General features: G+C 48.4%; 1 long non-coding RNA gene across 2 annotated transcripts; it reads left to right on the top strand.

Moving 5' to 3' along the window:
* Window positions 1-6,405: 6,405 nt before the first annotated feature.
* On the top strand, window positions 6,406-12,998 carry LOC129551734 (uncharacterized). Of its 2 annotated transcripts, XR_016039523.1 has the most exons (4): window positions 6,406-6,522; window positions 7,162-7,408; window positions 11,328-11,429; window positions 11,680-12,998. It is a non-coding gene; the product is annotated as an uncharacterized LOC129551734 (long non-coding RNA). The 2 variants fall into 2 exon arrangements; XR_008685127.2 differs by having other exon boundaries at window positions 6,419-7,408.
* Window positions 12,999-15,690: the final 2,692 nt, after the last annotated feature.

The raw sequence follows: 15,690 nt of genomic DNA, 5'->3' as shown, positions 1-15,690 counted from the left end.
GGTGTTCTAAGTCTTCTTGCATTAACATTCTAATTCCGTTCTAACTATTACGTGGCTCTAGGAGGTATGTGCTGTTGTCCTCATGTATCTGTTTTAAAATGAGGAAATTGAGTCCTTGAGAAATTGAATAATTTTCCAAGGGTATTTCTAACCCAAAGTACATTTTCACAGCCCCCACTGTAAATCCTAAGAAGACATACACCCACATGTCCTTCTCAAGCTCAGAAATATGATATCTGCCATTTCTGGGCAGGAATGGCCTAAAAGGTATGACCTATACTTTCCATTTTAGATTAACTTTAAATCTCCCACACCTCAATTTCCTTCGATCTTGGCCTAATCTGTTACAGAGTATAGGTCTGTGTTAATTTGCATGGCTGGGTTATTATCACAGGATTAATCATGATCTGTGACAGTCTGTCTTCTCCAGCTTCCCCTACCGTGCCTTCACACCATCCAAGAGTAAAAATTTCCTATTTTACTGTGATGTGGCATTATGAATGGATGACAGGAGTGAAAATCTATGGACGTGAACTTCCTGCAGATTTTCAGAGGACATGCTTTTGATGAGATAGGATTATCTACAAGCTGTTGGACAGATATGTGCACACAGATACAGATCTTTGTGTCTACTGCTGGGACACACAAAATATTGCAGAAGGGAGCATGATTCACAGGAAAAGGTCTCTTTGCTGAAAACTCACTCTTGGAAAGGAAAATGACTTGAGGCCAGGGAGAGATCAGCAGTCTTCATGTTGTAGTCTAGTCTTTCTTTGAGAAACTGAGAAATTCTCCAAAGCAAAAATGACAGATATATAAGAATCATTAGTCACAGAAATTTCTGAACTCTCTGAAAGTGCTAGGGACTGATCCACAGAAAGAAATTTTACCCAAAGCAAATGTTGTGGGCATTGCCCTGTGTGAGGACCTCTCAGAGGGGAAGAAATGCTCTGCCCCCTGACCCCAGCGCCCTTGTCTGCACCCCATCCTCTGACTGTTTCATGCCACAGCAGGGAGCAGCAGGAGCTGAGGGGAAGACTGGGAATGGGAAGAGAAAGAAGGAAGTACCCGAGGGGGAACAGAAACTTGGCTTCTGCACATCAGCAGGCAAAACCTGGTCCAAGGGCACTGCAGATGGGACTACTTAAGACTACAGGATGCCTGATTGTAAATTCTGTGCCTTATTATAGGAAATGAAGAGGAAAGAGGTAATTATTCCACCATCATCAAGACAGCCCAAGACTGTTGTCCCATATTAAAAGCTGTTGCCCCTCCAGTCTAGCCTGCATCTGGCCTGTCAGTTGCAACTCAGATGAGCGTTCAGCCTGGAGAGTGAAACGGGGAGTGAGAGGGGTAAAGGGGCTTTGTCATCCAGGAACACAGCCAGGGTATGTCAACCCGAAGGGCCACTGGTGACCTGCTGACCCTTGGGACTTTTCTCCACCCCTCACTTAAGATGCGTATATGCAGGTGGGCAAGGAGGAACATGGGAAGAGATGTGAGTGAGGGTGTGTGTGTGTGTGTGTGGACTGGGTAGTGATCTTCAAAAGGTATAAAAATAAGCAGCTTCCCACGAGACCATAATTTTGAGGCGGCGGAGCATGGTAGAATGAAGTCTGGGTTCAAATCCTACCTCCACCACTTCCCACTATAGTAACTGTGGCTCTGCGTTCTTTTTGTATAATGACAGGGGTGAGAATATTCCCTAGATTAAATACCCAGGCAACATTCTGAGCTGTTACTGACACATACTAATTGACCTCTATAAATGGGACCTGTTATTATGCAGCAGGTACCTTCAATACCGTTCATCTCCTTCAGTCCTCTCAACAAGGCTGTACTTATTTCCGCTATGTCAATCACTGAAAACATTGTTGCTCAGAAAGGTTAAAGACCGAAGTCCTCACACTAGACAGAAAACTGGAGTTCAGACCCTTGCTGTTTCCACACATCAGGGTCCATGTTACTAAACGCTCCTGCAGGTGGTCCAGCCACCTGACACCTGCAAGGCCACTCTGCGGAAACCATCCCAGGCTGTGTTCATGGCTCACAAGAAGGAAACAGTCTGCAATCACCAGATTCCAAAGACTCTTTCCCTCCAAGACCAAGAGTTAAAGGCAATGAATAAAGTCATTTAAGTAGCAATGAATTTGGGGTCTTGGGATGTACAAGCTTTTGAGAAAGGACCTAAATATATGACATATGTGGTATATCCCACATTTCGTTTTGTCTTTTGCTTCTTAAGTGACAGAGGTAGGAGCCAACCTTTTCTCCCACATTTCTCTTTAGGTTACAAAAACTATAATACCGTAGAGACGAAAAGGACCTGATCTGCCAGCTTTCAGATTGTCTGCACCTGTGTGTAGACAAGTAGGTGTGTGACTAGAAAACTTTAGGCTCAGAACTTCTGGTGCCTCTCTGCACTGCAGGAGGAAGTTCTTTCTTTTGCATGACCTATATAGTACACGTTGTGGGCAAGTCCCTCTCATTCCTGGAAGCTCACTCACTGATGCTGGTGAGAGGTCTCCCTACACCTCTGGATAGATGTCTAGAGCCCCCGCCCCTTCTTTGGAGCAGTAAGTGCAAGAGAAAATTGGATATGCTGGAAGAGAGAAGTTCGCATGTGGGCCGTCCTGACGCCTGGCCTGCCCCCACCATCAGTTTTGCAGCCCCTTTCATAGCTACAAACCCTAACAGAGCACCACTCAGGACCACGTATCGTACTAGGCGTGGGAATGCCCAGGGGACCCTGACAGACCTTGAGTGCCTTGAAAAGTTACATGTATATACACACATGTATACATATGATGGTTTACAGACATAAAATCTGTCATTTTAACTCTTAACTAGTTCAGAGGCATTAAGTACATTCACGCTGCTGTGCAGCCATCACCATCATCCACCTCTAGAACTTTTCATCTTCCCAAGTTGTTTCTCTGTTCCCACTAAATAATAACTCCCCACTCCCGTCCTCCTCCCGGCCCCTGGCAACCGCCACTCTACTTGCTGTCTCTATGGATTTGACTATTCTAGGAAACTCATAAATGTGAAATCATACAGCATTTGTCTCCTTGACTGGCTTGTTATTACTTACCACAGTGTATTTAAATTCATGTTGTAGCATATGTCACAGTGTCTTTTTTTTTTTTTGCAGAGCTGTGCCATCATATATATTGGGCTTCCCTGGTGGCTCAGATGGTAAAGAATCTGCCTGCAATGTGGGAGACCCGGTTTCGATTCCTAGGTTCGGAAGATCCCCTAGAGAAGGAACTATCAACCCACTCCAATATTCTTGCCTGGAGAATCCCATGGACAGAGGAACTTGCTGGACACTGGAGTCACAAACAGTCAGACACGAATGAGCGACTAGATGACTTGATTGTATATATATACCAGCTTTTATTTATTTGTTCATCCCTCTTGATAGATACCTGGTTTGCTTTCACCCTTTGGCTAGTGTGAATAACGAATCTATGAACATCATCACCCCTGCTCAGTCGCTCAGTCGTGTCTGACTCTTCATGATCCCATGAACTGCAGCACTCCAGGCTTCTCTGTCCTTCACCATCTCCTGCAGCTTGCTCAAACTCATGTCCATTGAGTCCAGGATGCCATCCAACCATCTCATCCTCTGTCGTCCCCTTCTCCTCCTACCTTCAATCTTGCCCAGCATCAGGGTCTTTTCAAGTGAGTTGGCTCTTCACCCCAGGTGGCCAAAGTATTAGAGCTTTAGCTTCAGCATCAGTCCTTCCAATGAATATTCAGGACTGATTTCCTTTAGGATAGACTGGCTGGCTCTCCTTGCAGTCCAAGGGACTCTCAAAAGTCTTCTCCAACACCACAATTTGAAAGCGCCAATTCCTTGGCGCTCAGGCTTCTCTATAGTCCAACTCTCACATCCATACATAACCACTGGGAAAACTGTAGCTCTGACTGTATGAAACTTTGTCAGCAAAGTAATGTCACTGCTTTTTAATACACTGTCCAGTTTTGTCATAGTTTTTCTTCCAAGAAGCAAGCATCTTTTAATTTCATGACTGAAGTCACTGTCCACAGTGATTTTGGAGCCCAAGAAAATAAAGTCAGCCACTGTTTCCACTGTTTCCCCATCTATTTGCCATGAAGTGATGGAACCAGATGCCATTATCTTAGTTCTCTGAATGTTGAGCTTTAAGCCAGCTTTTTCGCTCTCCTCTTTTAATTTCATCAAGAGGCTCTTTAGTTCCTCTTTGCCTTCTACCATAAGGGTGGTGTCATCTGCATATCTGAGGTTATTGATATTTTTCTGGGCAAACTTGATTCCGGCTTGTGCTTCATCCAGCCTGGCATTTCTCATGATGTACTCTGCATAGAAGTTAAATAAGCAGGGTGGCAATATACAGCCTTGACATACTTCCTTTCTCAACTTGGAACCTGTCCATTGTTTCATGTCTGGTTCTGACTGTTGCTTCTTGACCTATGCACAGGTGTCTCAAGAGGGCAGGTAAGGTGGTCTGGTATTCCCATCTCTTTAAGAATTTTCCATAGTTTGTTGTGATCCACACAGTCGAAGGCTTTAGCGTAGTCAATGAAGCAGAAGTAGATGTTTTTCTGAAATTCTCTTGCTTTTTCTATGATCCAATGGATAAGGAAATGGCAACCCACTCCAGTATTCTTGCCTGGAGAATTCCATGGACAGAGGAGCCTGGCAGGCTACAGTCTATGGGGTTGCAAGAGTCAGACACGACTGAGCAACTAAACACACACACACAACGGATGTTGACAATTTGATCTCTGGTTCCTCTGCCTTTTCTAAATGCAATTTGTACATCTGGAAGCTTTCAGTTCACTTACTGTTGAAGCCTAACTTGAAGGATTTTGAGCATTACCTTGCTAGCTATGAACATGGGTGTACCAATATCTGTTTGAGTCCCTGCTTACAGTTCTTTTAGGTATATACCCAGAAGTTGAATTGCTAGGTCATGTGGTAATTCTACATGAAATTCTTTAAGAACTGTCAAGCTATTTTGCATAGCAGTTGCATCATTTTACACTCCCATCAGCAATGCATAAGTGTTCCAGTTTCTCTACTTAGCTAACACTTGTTATTTTCTTGGTGTCTTGTTTTTGCATTTTGGTAATAGCCATCTTAATGGGTGTGGCATTGAGAGGGTTTCAGCATGAGTCTTCTGGAATAACAAGAGAGAATCATCTGAAAGTTCTTACCAAAGAAATGGCATTTGACCTAGGAATCTAAAAAAGGGCAAGAATTCTCCAGGCAAAGGAGGAAAACGGTGTAACATCAAACAATGGAGCAAAGGGAGAGAAGAAATTGCAAGGCCCCTTCCGAAGCAGCAGGTGGTCAGCATGGGGTGTGTAGGGGAGGGTGACAAGGTGTGAGGGGACAGGCAGGCTTAAGGGCTAACACTCTGCTAAGGCTTTCGACTTTGGATGACAGAAGCCATAAGTGATATTATGTGAAAGTGCTGTACAAGCTTCAACACAGGATATAAGTGCAAAAGCCTGGGATGAAAAAGAAAGAAATGTTTTTAAAGAAAAAAATGTACTAAGTGAAGTCACTCAGTCGTGTCCAACTCTTTGCGACCCCATGGACTGTAGCCCACCAGTCTCCTCTGTCCATGGGACTTCCCAGGCAAGAGTACAGGAGTGTGTTGCCATTTCCTTCTCCAGGGGATTTTCCCAACCCAGGCATCAAACACAGGTCTCCCGCACTGCAGGCTGACGCTTTACCATCTGAGCAACATGGGAAGCCCCACCTAGAAAGCGGAGGCAGCTTCTGGCATCTACCAGAATGGGTCCCCGGGGTGCCAGTTCGGGCCAGCCCCTCCACGCTGGCTCTGAGCGCAAAGGCACCCGAATGGCCCTCTCTGTAGTCCTCTCGTCTCTTCTCAGCCATCCATTAGTCCATCGGATAGGAGAGTGGCCTTCCAGGCCGGGATGGACCGCTGCGTTTAGCGATGTGTCACCTCACAGTTCAAGATTCCAGGTGGTTCAGACGCTCAAAAAATCTCCCCGAGCAGCCAGCCACCTCTGACAGCCCCTTCTGAGCCTGAAGTCTGGCCCAGATGTGGCCTCCCCAATGCGACTGCATCAGTATCCGTTCTGCCCTGAAGAGAGGACCAAAGGGTTCTTCTCTATATTCAACACATAGAAGATTAACAAAAGTACAGAAAATTCTCTCTCTCTCTTATGGAAACTTTAACACATCCGCATGGTACCCAGTGCAGGGACTCTGAAGGCCGTGTAATAAACAGCTCTGTCCCGCTTGAAGCCCCTCAGCCACCCAGTTCTCCGCCCCGTTCGCTGGTGCATCCTTCCAGCGGTATTTGAGCCAGGCCAACCTTTCACTTAGGAACTGGCATGGATTGGGTTTGGCCTGAATCCCAGGACATCAGATCCTCAACTCCAAAGTCACGCTGTCAAGCAGGAAGCCCTGGACCCGCCATGTCACCCAAGTCCGGAGGCCTGGACAGCACGGGGACTTCACTCTGAGCTTCCTGGGACCAGGTCATCCTTTTCCCTGTGAGCTTCCCTAGGGAAGAAAAGGAAGCAGGCGGGGACGGCCTGGGGCGGGAGTGGATATACAGCAGGGAGGAGGCTGAGGCCAGGCCAGGAAGTGGAGAGATGGGCTGAGCTCTGGTCCAAGAGGGGAGGCCTCTGAAGCTGGCCCCCTGGCCGCTCCCCTGGTGTCTGCAGAGCCATCTGGGGCTGAGGCCCCGGTCACTCAGACGGAGCCCGATCATGTGGGCAGCCGTCCCCTGGGCCTTCCCCAGACAGGCCGGGCCGGGCAGAGGTGTTTCTTCCAGCCCTGGTGTCATCACAGCTGCCCTGCTGGCGTCATTCCCCGGGGAATCCGGTTCTCCTTCACACCAAGAAGTGCGTCCTCCAGCTCCCCCAGGGAGTGTGGGGGGACCCGGGGCCTGGAAGGTGAGGGGCTGCGTGGGGAGACCAGTGGGCGTCCTCACTGGGATGCGTCAGGGGTGAGCCCGGCAGGACTCCAGGGCGGCCTGCACCGGGACACAGGGACCGTCTTCCGCAGAGCTGGGAAAAGCGAGCGGGCAAGAAGCGAACAAAGGCACACAGGCGGGGACCCGGGGCGAGGAGCCAGGAGGAACTGGAGGCAAGGTGACTCCCCATGTTCCATGCTCCGCTCCCTGTTAGGGACAGAGACCCGGGCGGGCGGCAGTGCAGCCTCTGGGGAGACGCGTGTCCACAGGCTTGGATCCACCCCCAGAATATGACACTCACTGGTGCTGGGCAGACGGAATGCAGAATGGTGCCTGCCACTCAGAGAAAGAGGGAAGCCGTAACAATCACGCGCATTGATCAAGGGCTTACTGTGTTCCTGACGTGGTTCTAAGTGCCCACCGTGTGTTGACTCAATCAGTTCTCACAAGAGTCCTTCAAGGTAAGTATTACTAATACCCTTTCAGGGGCCCAGGCGAGGAAACTGAGGCCCAGTGTACTTAAGCGACTTAACGTAAGGACTGGAGTGGGGATCTGAAGGCAGGAAGCTGGGACCCAACACAAGACAGGGAGCAGGGAGAGGGGCCACACAAAGGCAGACGAGCCTGGGGCGTGAGACTCTTTCCTAGAGTTTCCTCTCCGATCAGGCGCCCAGCTCTGACCTCACCCCCACCCCAGACCTGAGTGGGCGCCACTGGACCCTGTTCTGGGCTTGGAAAAAGTCACGATGAGACAGTTATGTTTTTCCCACACCGTAATGCCAATAATCCATTCATTTGGATCGAGATCTTGGTCCATTAAAGGTGTTGGGAGGAGAAGCAGAGCGCAGCATCCTGCTCTCTCATCCCTTCTTTGCTCCCCATCCCGATGCCTTTTCTCTGCTGTTCCCTCTGCTCGGAACGAACACAGTCCAGATGCGGGGGTATTTCTGAAACACCAGCTTGTTTCATATGCTCCCCACGCAGCTGCCAGCTCTTTCCCCCCTGGGAAGTGGGGTTAACAAGGCAGTCTGAGAATCAGGTCATTTCTACTGCTATTCAGAGTTTCCAGGGGCCCTGGTGCTGTGAATGGAAATGTCAACGTGGGGCCATTACATCGCCCCTGTTCTATGACTACCTTTTATCCTCAATCGAGTCCTGAGAACGACAAAGGATGTGAATAATCAGCCGTGCGGATGGAGTGTGGGGCAGCCAGGCCAGAGGAGGAAACAGAGCTCCCGAAGGGAGAGGGAGGAAAGACCTCTGGCTCAGGCAATATCGGCTCTGGGGACGAAACGGGCTCCCGAGGAAGGCATCAGGCTCAGACCTGGCCTCAGTAGATAAGGTGTGTGTGCAGAGGGACCAATTAATCACTGGACATGTCCTTTCCCATCTGACAGCTGTGGGAAGCTCTGTCTAGGAAATGGGGAAGGAAGTCCTAAGAAAGGACCCTGAGGATATCACATGAAGAGGGAAGCATGGGCTTTAGAATAAGGTAGAAAGATCGCAGTCCTGGAAACCAGTTACTGAAAGACACTCCTTGTCTCACTCACACAGGCACGCGCGCACACACAGACACACTGGAGGCTGATAGAGCCTGCGGCAGAGCCAGTTTTCTTTGGCTTCTTTGCCTGTAGGTCTGGCTGAGGAGATGGGGCTAGGCATGTATCACTGGTCACTTTAGCCAGTTTCATTTCCTGTTTCTCATGCAGAAAACATAACAATCATCACAATGATAATAATAGTTCCTTAAGCTTGCCACTGCCTCCTATTTATCTAGGGCCTCCCAGAAGTGCGTGTATAAGTGGGAAGGGGAGGGCACCGCTTATCTGCTCTATCAGTCAACAGCTAGGGGTGGAGGCAGGCATGGAGGTGAGGGTAGGGGATAGGAATTACCAACAGAAATTATTAAACTCTTTTTTTTTTTCCCCAAGAAGAGGAATCTTAAATGGGTTGGTAGTTCCCCAAATGGTTATTCTCACCACAGGGATGTTTGTAAATCCCTTCTCCCAGGGTCCTTTAAAAATCAGTCCCTCCCTTCTCAGCCCCCAGTCTGTTCCAGTCTAGGAAATTCTTGTGATCCGAGGCCCAGAGACCTTCAGCTGACATCCTAGAGTCACACAGCAGGAAAGATAGGCCCGGACCAGGTTTCTTGTCCATCCACTAAAAGCCATAACCAAGAAGGGAATTTCCAGCTCTATGGGGAACTTGCAAAGTTGTTAGGAAAAACCACAACTATTTCTGCTAAGGAAAAAATATGCAGTCCTCCGCAGACCTGAAACCCCAGGACAGTAAGAGACGGCTCCGCTTACTGGGAATGGGTTGGACCATCCAAGATTAGGACGGGGCAGGGGGGAACAGCTTCCAGACTTTGATCACTACGGAGGTTCGTGGAATAGAAGTGTCAGGCTGGTATTTTAATTTTTTACCACCAGTCCAAGGAGCTGTGCTCCAAGGACAAAGTTTGGACACTTGATAGGCTCTAGGGAAGCAGATGGAAGTGGAGGGAAGCGGGGGAGGGAGCCATTACCCTGATGACAGTAGTGACTTGCATCCCGCCCTCCCCTTGGGGATCTGAGGACGCGCAGAGGGAGGGAGGGAGGAAGCAGGTGGCTCAAGAATCTTTTCCAAATGAACAAAAAAGAAGGCAGGTAAAGAAAAAAATCAAATCACCAGAGAGAACCTCTAATTTTAAGATAAAAAAAAAAAAAGCTTCCGCTCAGATGCAAAGACACACACAGACACACATCCCACACAGATGCACCCCGAAGCACTATTCAGCTACACTAGGGATGAGAAGATGTGAGATCATCATTTATTTACTGTGGCGTTTATTATTGTGGGGTTTGTTTTTCCCCCAAAGACAACCATAAGCCTGGGGCTGGATGGTGAGTGCCAGTCTAACAGTGTGACTATGAGAGGTTAACTGCGACCCTGTGAATAATCAACCTGAGGCTGCCAGGTGAGGAATCCACACAGGGAGGGAATAATACTGACACGAAACACGCACACGGCAGTCACTACGTGCCAGACACTGTTCCGAGCTCTTTATATGTATTTGCTTAGTTAACACTCCCAGCAAGCCTGTGAGATAGGCTGCAACTCTTATAATCCACATGCTTCTCATCCACCCTCATTTTAACCCTGTGTGGTGCTGGAGAAGACTCTTGAGAGTCCCTTGGACTGCAAGGAGATCCAACCAGTCCATCCTAAAGGAGACTAGTCCTGGGTGTTCATTGGAAGGACTGATGCTGAGGCTGAAACTCCAGTACTTTGGCCACCTCATGCGAAGAGTTGACTCACTGGAAAAGACCCTGATGCTGGGAGGGATTGGGGGCGGGAGGAGAAGGGAACGACAGAGGATGAGATTGTTGGGTGGCATCACCAACACAATGGACATGGGTTTGGGTGAACTCCGGGAGTTGGTGATGGACAGGGAGGCCTGGTGTGCTGCGATTCATGGGGTCACAAAGAGTCGGACACGACTGAGCGACTGAACTGAACTGAACTGTCCTTAGTAAATTATCCAGAAATTATGAAGAATTTCAAGAGAGCAACCGCAGAGCATTAAGCCGAATATGGGGTTCCGAAAGCACAGGTCCCTATGTGAGCACGTGGGTCACACACCCCTGAAGCTGGCCCTGCAGAGATGCACCCCGCCCCGTCCCCCAAACCCTTGCACAGAACAACTGCGCTGTCTTCTGTGATATGACTCCGCTTTGTGCCCTAGTCCTGAACAAGGAAAGAGAGTGAGAAAAACACATTGTATCCCATGTACATCGTACGGCTTTGTTGAAGAAGGTATCCCAAGTTTGGCTTGCAAACTTGGCCCAGCTCAGGGGTCCCGCACCTGTTCGTGGCCTGGTAGCAACCAGGCGGCACAGCAAGAGGTGAGTGGCAGGGCTGAGAAACTGCGTCTGTGTTGGCAGCCGCTCCCTGCTGCACACATCACCTCCTGAGCTCCTCATCCTGTCAGATCAGCAGTGGACTAGATTCTCGTCAGAGCAGGAACCCTCCTGTGAACTGCACAGGCGAGGGATCTCAGTTGCTCACGCCTTACGAGAGTCATCCTGAAACCAGCCTCCCCATTCCCTGGGACCATGGAAAATAATTGTCTTCCATGAAACCAGTCCCTGATGCCAAAAACGCCGGGGACCACGGACCTAGTTGATTTTTAAGGTCTCTCCCGACGCTGTATTAGATCTGTCCTTTTATTCTTCCCTCTCCGTACATCCCACATCCCGCTGGTCGGCAGTCCTTGCTGCTTCTGTCTCAGCGAGGCCTCCTGTATCCTGCCGTCTTTTCCATCTCCCCTGGCACTGCCCTAGTTTTCCCTCACCTAGCATATCCCAGTAACTGGCTAATTAGATGCCTTGCTTTCAGCCCCGGTTGTTTCCAATCCATCCTTTAGTCTGCTGGTTCCTCTTCGGCTTTTACTAGTCACTTTCGAGAACATGCTCTCCCGCCGGGTGCACACGTCTCCAGGTGGGTACTCTGTTCTCAGTCACCAGGCCTTCCTCAGTAGCTCTGAGAAGGGCAGCTCGTGCCTTCTGGCTGCTTGCTCGGTGCCTTCTTTGCACGTCTCTCCTTTTCCTTCAGAGAAGGAAATGGCAGCCCACTCCAGTACTCTCACCTGGAAAAATCCCATGGACGGAGGAGCCTGGTGGGCTGCAGTCCACGGGGTCACGGAGGGTCAGACACGTCGCGACTTCACTCTCACTTTCTTTCCCTTCAGGCCCATGTTCTGAACCACAGCCCAGCCTCTGGAACTCTCAATCAAGAGAGCTGTCTTCTGTCTAAGTTCCAGAGGAAAGCATGACTTCCAGAGTTCTGTCTCCTATCACGATCAAATGGTGGCCAGCTGGAAAAGTTAGGAATATCTGCCTCCCAGAGGATCAAGAATGACCAGTAATGATGAGAAGTGGTGGAGAGGGCTAATCACTGTTTCTTTCTTAAGACTGCTGTTCAGTCACAAAGTCGTGTCTGACTCTTTGCGACCCCATGAAATGTAGCACTCCAGGCCTCCCTGTCCTTCACTATCTCCCAGAGCTTGCTCAAACTCATGTCCATTGAGTCGGTGATGCCATCCAACCATCTCATCCTCTGTCACCCCCTTCTCCTCTTGCCCAGCACCAGGTCTTTTCCAATGAGCGGGCTCTTCACATCAGTTGGCCAAAATACTGGAGCTTCAGCTTCAGCATCAGTCCTTCCAGTGAGTAGGCAGGGTAGATTTCCTTTAGGATTGACTGGTTTGATTGCTTTGCAGTCCCAGGGACTCTCTAGAGTCTTCTTCAGCACCACAATTTGAAAGCACCAGTTCTTCAGTGCTCAGCCATCTTTATGGTCCAACTCTCATATTCATACATACTGCTGCTGCTGCTGCTAAGTCGCTTCAGTTGTATCCGATTCTGTGCGACCCCATAGACCCACCAGGCTCCCCTGTCCCTGGGATTCTCCAGGAAAAAACACTGGAGTGGGTTGCTGTTTCCTTCTCCAATGCATGAAAGTGAAAAGTGAAAGTGAAGTCGCTCAGTTGTGTCCGACTCTTAGCGACCCCTTGGACTGCAGCCCACCAGGCTTCTCCGTCCATGGGATTTTCCAGGCAAGAGTACTGGAGTGGGTTGCCGTTGCCTTCTTCTATCCATACATGATTACTGGAAAAACCATAACTTTGACTATATGAACCTTCATTGGCTAAGTGATGTTTCTGCTTTAAATATGCTGTCTAAGTTTGTCATAGCTTTTCTTTCCAGAAGCAAGCATCTTTTAATTTTGTGGCTGCAGTCACTATCCACAGTGATTTTGGAGCCCAAGGAAATAAAATCTCTCACTGTTTCCACTTTTTCCCCGTCTATTTGTCATGAAGTGATGGGACTGGAAGCCACGATCTTAGTTTTTTGAATGTTGAGTTTCAAGCCAGCTTTTTCACTCTCTTCTTTCATCGAGAGGCTCTTTAGCTCCTCTTTCCTTTCTGCCATTAGAGTGGTATCATCTGCATATCTGAGGTTGTTGATATTCTCCTGACAATCTTGATTCCAGCTTGTGAGTCATCCAGCCCAGAATTTTGAATGATGTACTCTGTATTGGAGAAGGAAATGGCAACCCACTCCAGTGTTCTTGCCTGGAGAATCCCAGGGACGGGGGAGCCTGGTGGGCTTCCATCTATGGGGTCACACAGAGTCGGACACGACTGAAGTGACTTAGCAGCAGTAGCAGTAGCAGTACTCTGTATAGAAGTTAAATAAGCAGGGTGACAATATACAGCCCTGACATACTCGTTTCTCAATTTTGCATCAGTCTGTTGTTCCATGTCCGGCCCTAACTATTGCTTCCTGACCTGCACACAGGTTTCTCAGGAGGCAGGGAAGATGGTTTGGTAATTCCATCTCTTTAACAATTTTCAAAAAAAAAAAAAAAGAATTTTCCACAGGTTGTTATGATCCACACAGTCAAAGGCTTCAGCGTAGTCAATGAAGCAGAAGTAGATTTTTTTTGGAACTCCCTTGTTTTTTCTATGATCCAACGGATGTTAGCAACTTGATCTTTGATTCCTCTGCCTTTTCTAAATCCAGCTTGAACATCTCAGTTCATGTACTGTTGAAGCCTAGCTTGAAAGATTTTAAGTAGGTTAGCCTGGCTTCAATCAGAATGGTAAAGAGATCTGACTTCCATAACCTTCACTATCCATCACAAAGTAATTGGCAGCTCAGGATTGTTTTAAAGAGCACTAGTCTTGATCGCTCGGAGAAGGCAATGGCACCCCACTCCAGTGTTCTTGCCTGGAGAATCCCAGGGACAGAGGAGTCTGGTGGGCTGCTGTCTATGGGGTCGCACAGAGTCGGACACGACTGACGCGACTTAGCAGCAGCAGCAGCAGTCTTGATCGCTACTTTAGGTGAAGAAGCCCCAGTCAGAGATGCTTTACCTCAACATCAAAAATCATACAGGTACCCTGATCCTATTTTAAGACCAACCTAAAATACCTTGGATCCAGAATATAACAACCTCCCCATACCAGTGAAGATGCATTCAGCTGGAAAGGTAACTGTGTTGTACTGTACTGTGCTTTGCTGTGCAGTTGTATCCAACTCTTTGAGACCCCATGGACTATAGCCCACCTTGCTCCTCTGTCCATGGGGATTCTCCAGGCAAGAACATTGGAGTGGGTTGCCATGCCCTTCTCTAGGGGATCTTCCCAACCCAGGGATCAAACCCAGGTCACCCACATTGCAGATGGACTCTTTACCATCTGAGTTACCAGGGAAGCCCAAGAATACTGGAGAGGGTAGCCTATCCCTTCTCCAGGGGATCTTTCTAGCCCAGGAATCGAACTGGGGTCTCCTGCACTGCCGGTGGATTCTTTACCAACTGAGCTACTAGCGAAGCCCTGGAAAGGTAACTATCAGTGGCTTAACTCATAAAGCAGATAATAGTTTCTTAATAAGCCCTAAATGAGTGATCTCTGGTTGTTTGGCAGCTCAACAAAGTCGTCAAGTACCATCAAGGATCCAGGTCCCACCACCCTGCTGTACTGCCATCCTCAGAGGACTGGGTGTCACCCTCCAGCTCAGTACATCCCTTCTCTGTTTCAAGGAGGCTGCAGTGGCTTGAAGCTTCTTATCTTCAGAGGACACAGTTCAACAGAGCAAGGAAAGAGGCAGGAGTGAAACAAAGAATACAAATAAATTTTAAACTTTTTAAGGTTTTTTTGCTGTGTTGACTATCTTATTTACCCAAACATATTTGGACAGCAAGGAGCTCCAAGCAGTCCATCCTAAAGGAAATCAGTCCTGAATATTCATCGGAAGGACTGATGTTGAAGCTGAAACTCCAATACTTTGGCCATCTGATGCGAAGAGCTGACTGATTTGAAGAGACCCTGATGCTGGGAAAGATTGAAGGTGGAGGAGAAGGGGACGACAGAGGATGAGATGGTGGGATGGCATCACCGACTCGATGGACATGAGTTTGGGTAAACTCCGGGAGATGGTGACGGCCAGGGAGGCCTGGCATGCTGCAGTCCAATGTATCGCAAAGAGTCGGATTCGACTGAGCGACTGGACTGGTTTCCAGGTAACCCCAGCAGATTCATCCTTACGTCTCATTGGCTAGAAGTGGGTCACATGCTCATCCTCCACCAATCACTGGAAAGAACAAGTGGAGTTCCTCCAACTCCTCCACTGTCGGGGAGTCTCCCATCCCAAGGGAAGACAAAGAGGCCAGCTTTTGTAACTGACGGTGTGTGACCCACTCCCCCTCAACTGACTCTTCTCTTTGATCTTGTAACATGTTTAAGTATCCTTGGCCTTCAGGTCTGCTTCTCGCTGACACCTGCCCCATTTCTCTGTTTTCTTCCCCAGCGAATTCACTGCAGGAGCCATATAACTGCATTGCCTCCAATGAATGATTGATAGGATCTGGTTACTATTAAAACCTGGGGCCCATAGTAAGCCCTGTGTCCTCTGCCCCAGGAGAGCAGAGCCCAGTTCTTGGATTTGGAAATAATAAAAGGAGTGAAAGTTTAGTTTAAAGGATGAGGAGTGGCTTATGAGGGTGGGTAGGAGGAAAGAGAAAACGCATAACATGAACAAATAAATTACAACAAATCTATTTTCTCCCATAAAGTAGAAACTGGAAAAAAATAAATAAATTGGGAGGCCTAAGTTCAGTTAAGGGAAAAGCCAGCACTTGAATCCAGATCTTTAAGACCCTAAAGCACATGCTTTGTCCTCTTCCTACGACCATG

This window comes from Moschus berezovskii, chromosome 17 (assembly GCF_049115385.1).
Source record: "Moschus berezovskii isolate FMDL1 chromosome 17, NW_MosBer_1.0, whole genome shotgun sequence".
In the NCBI taxonomy this organism is placed as follows: Eukaryota; Metazoa; Chordata; class Mammalia; order Artiodactyla; family Moschidae; genus Moschus; species Moschus berezovskii.
The sequence above is the reverse complement of the archived record's forward strand: the minus strand, read 5'-3'. Positions and strand labels throughout refer to the sequence as shown.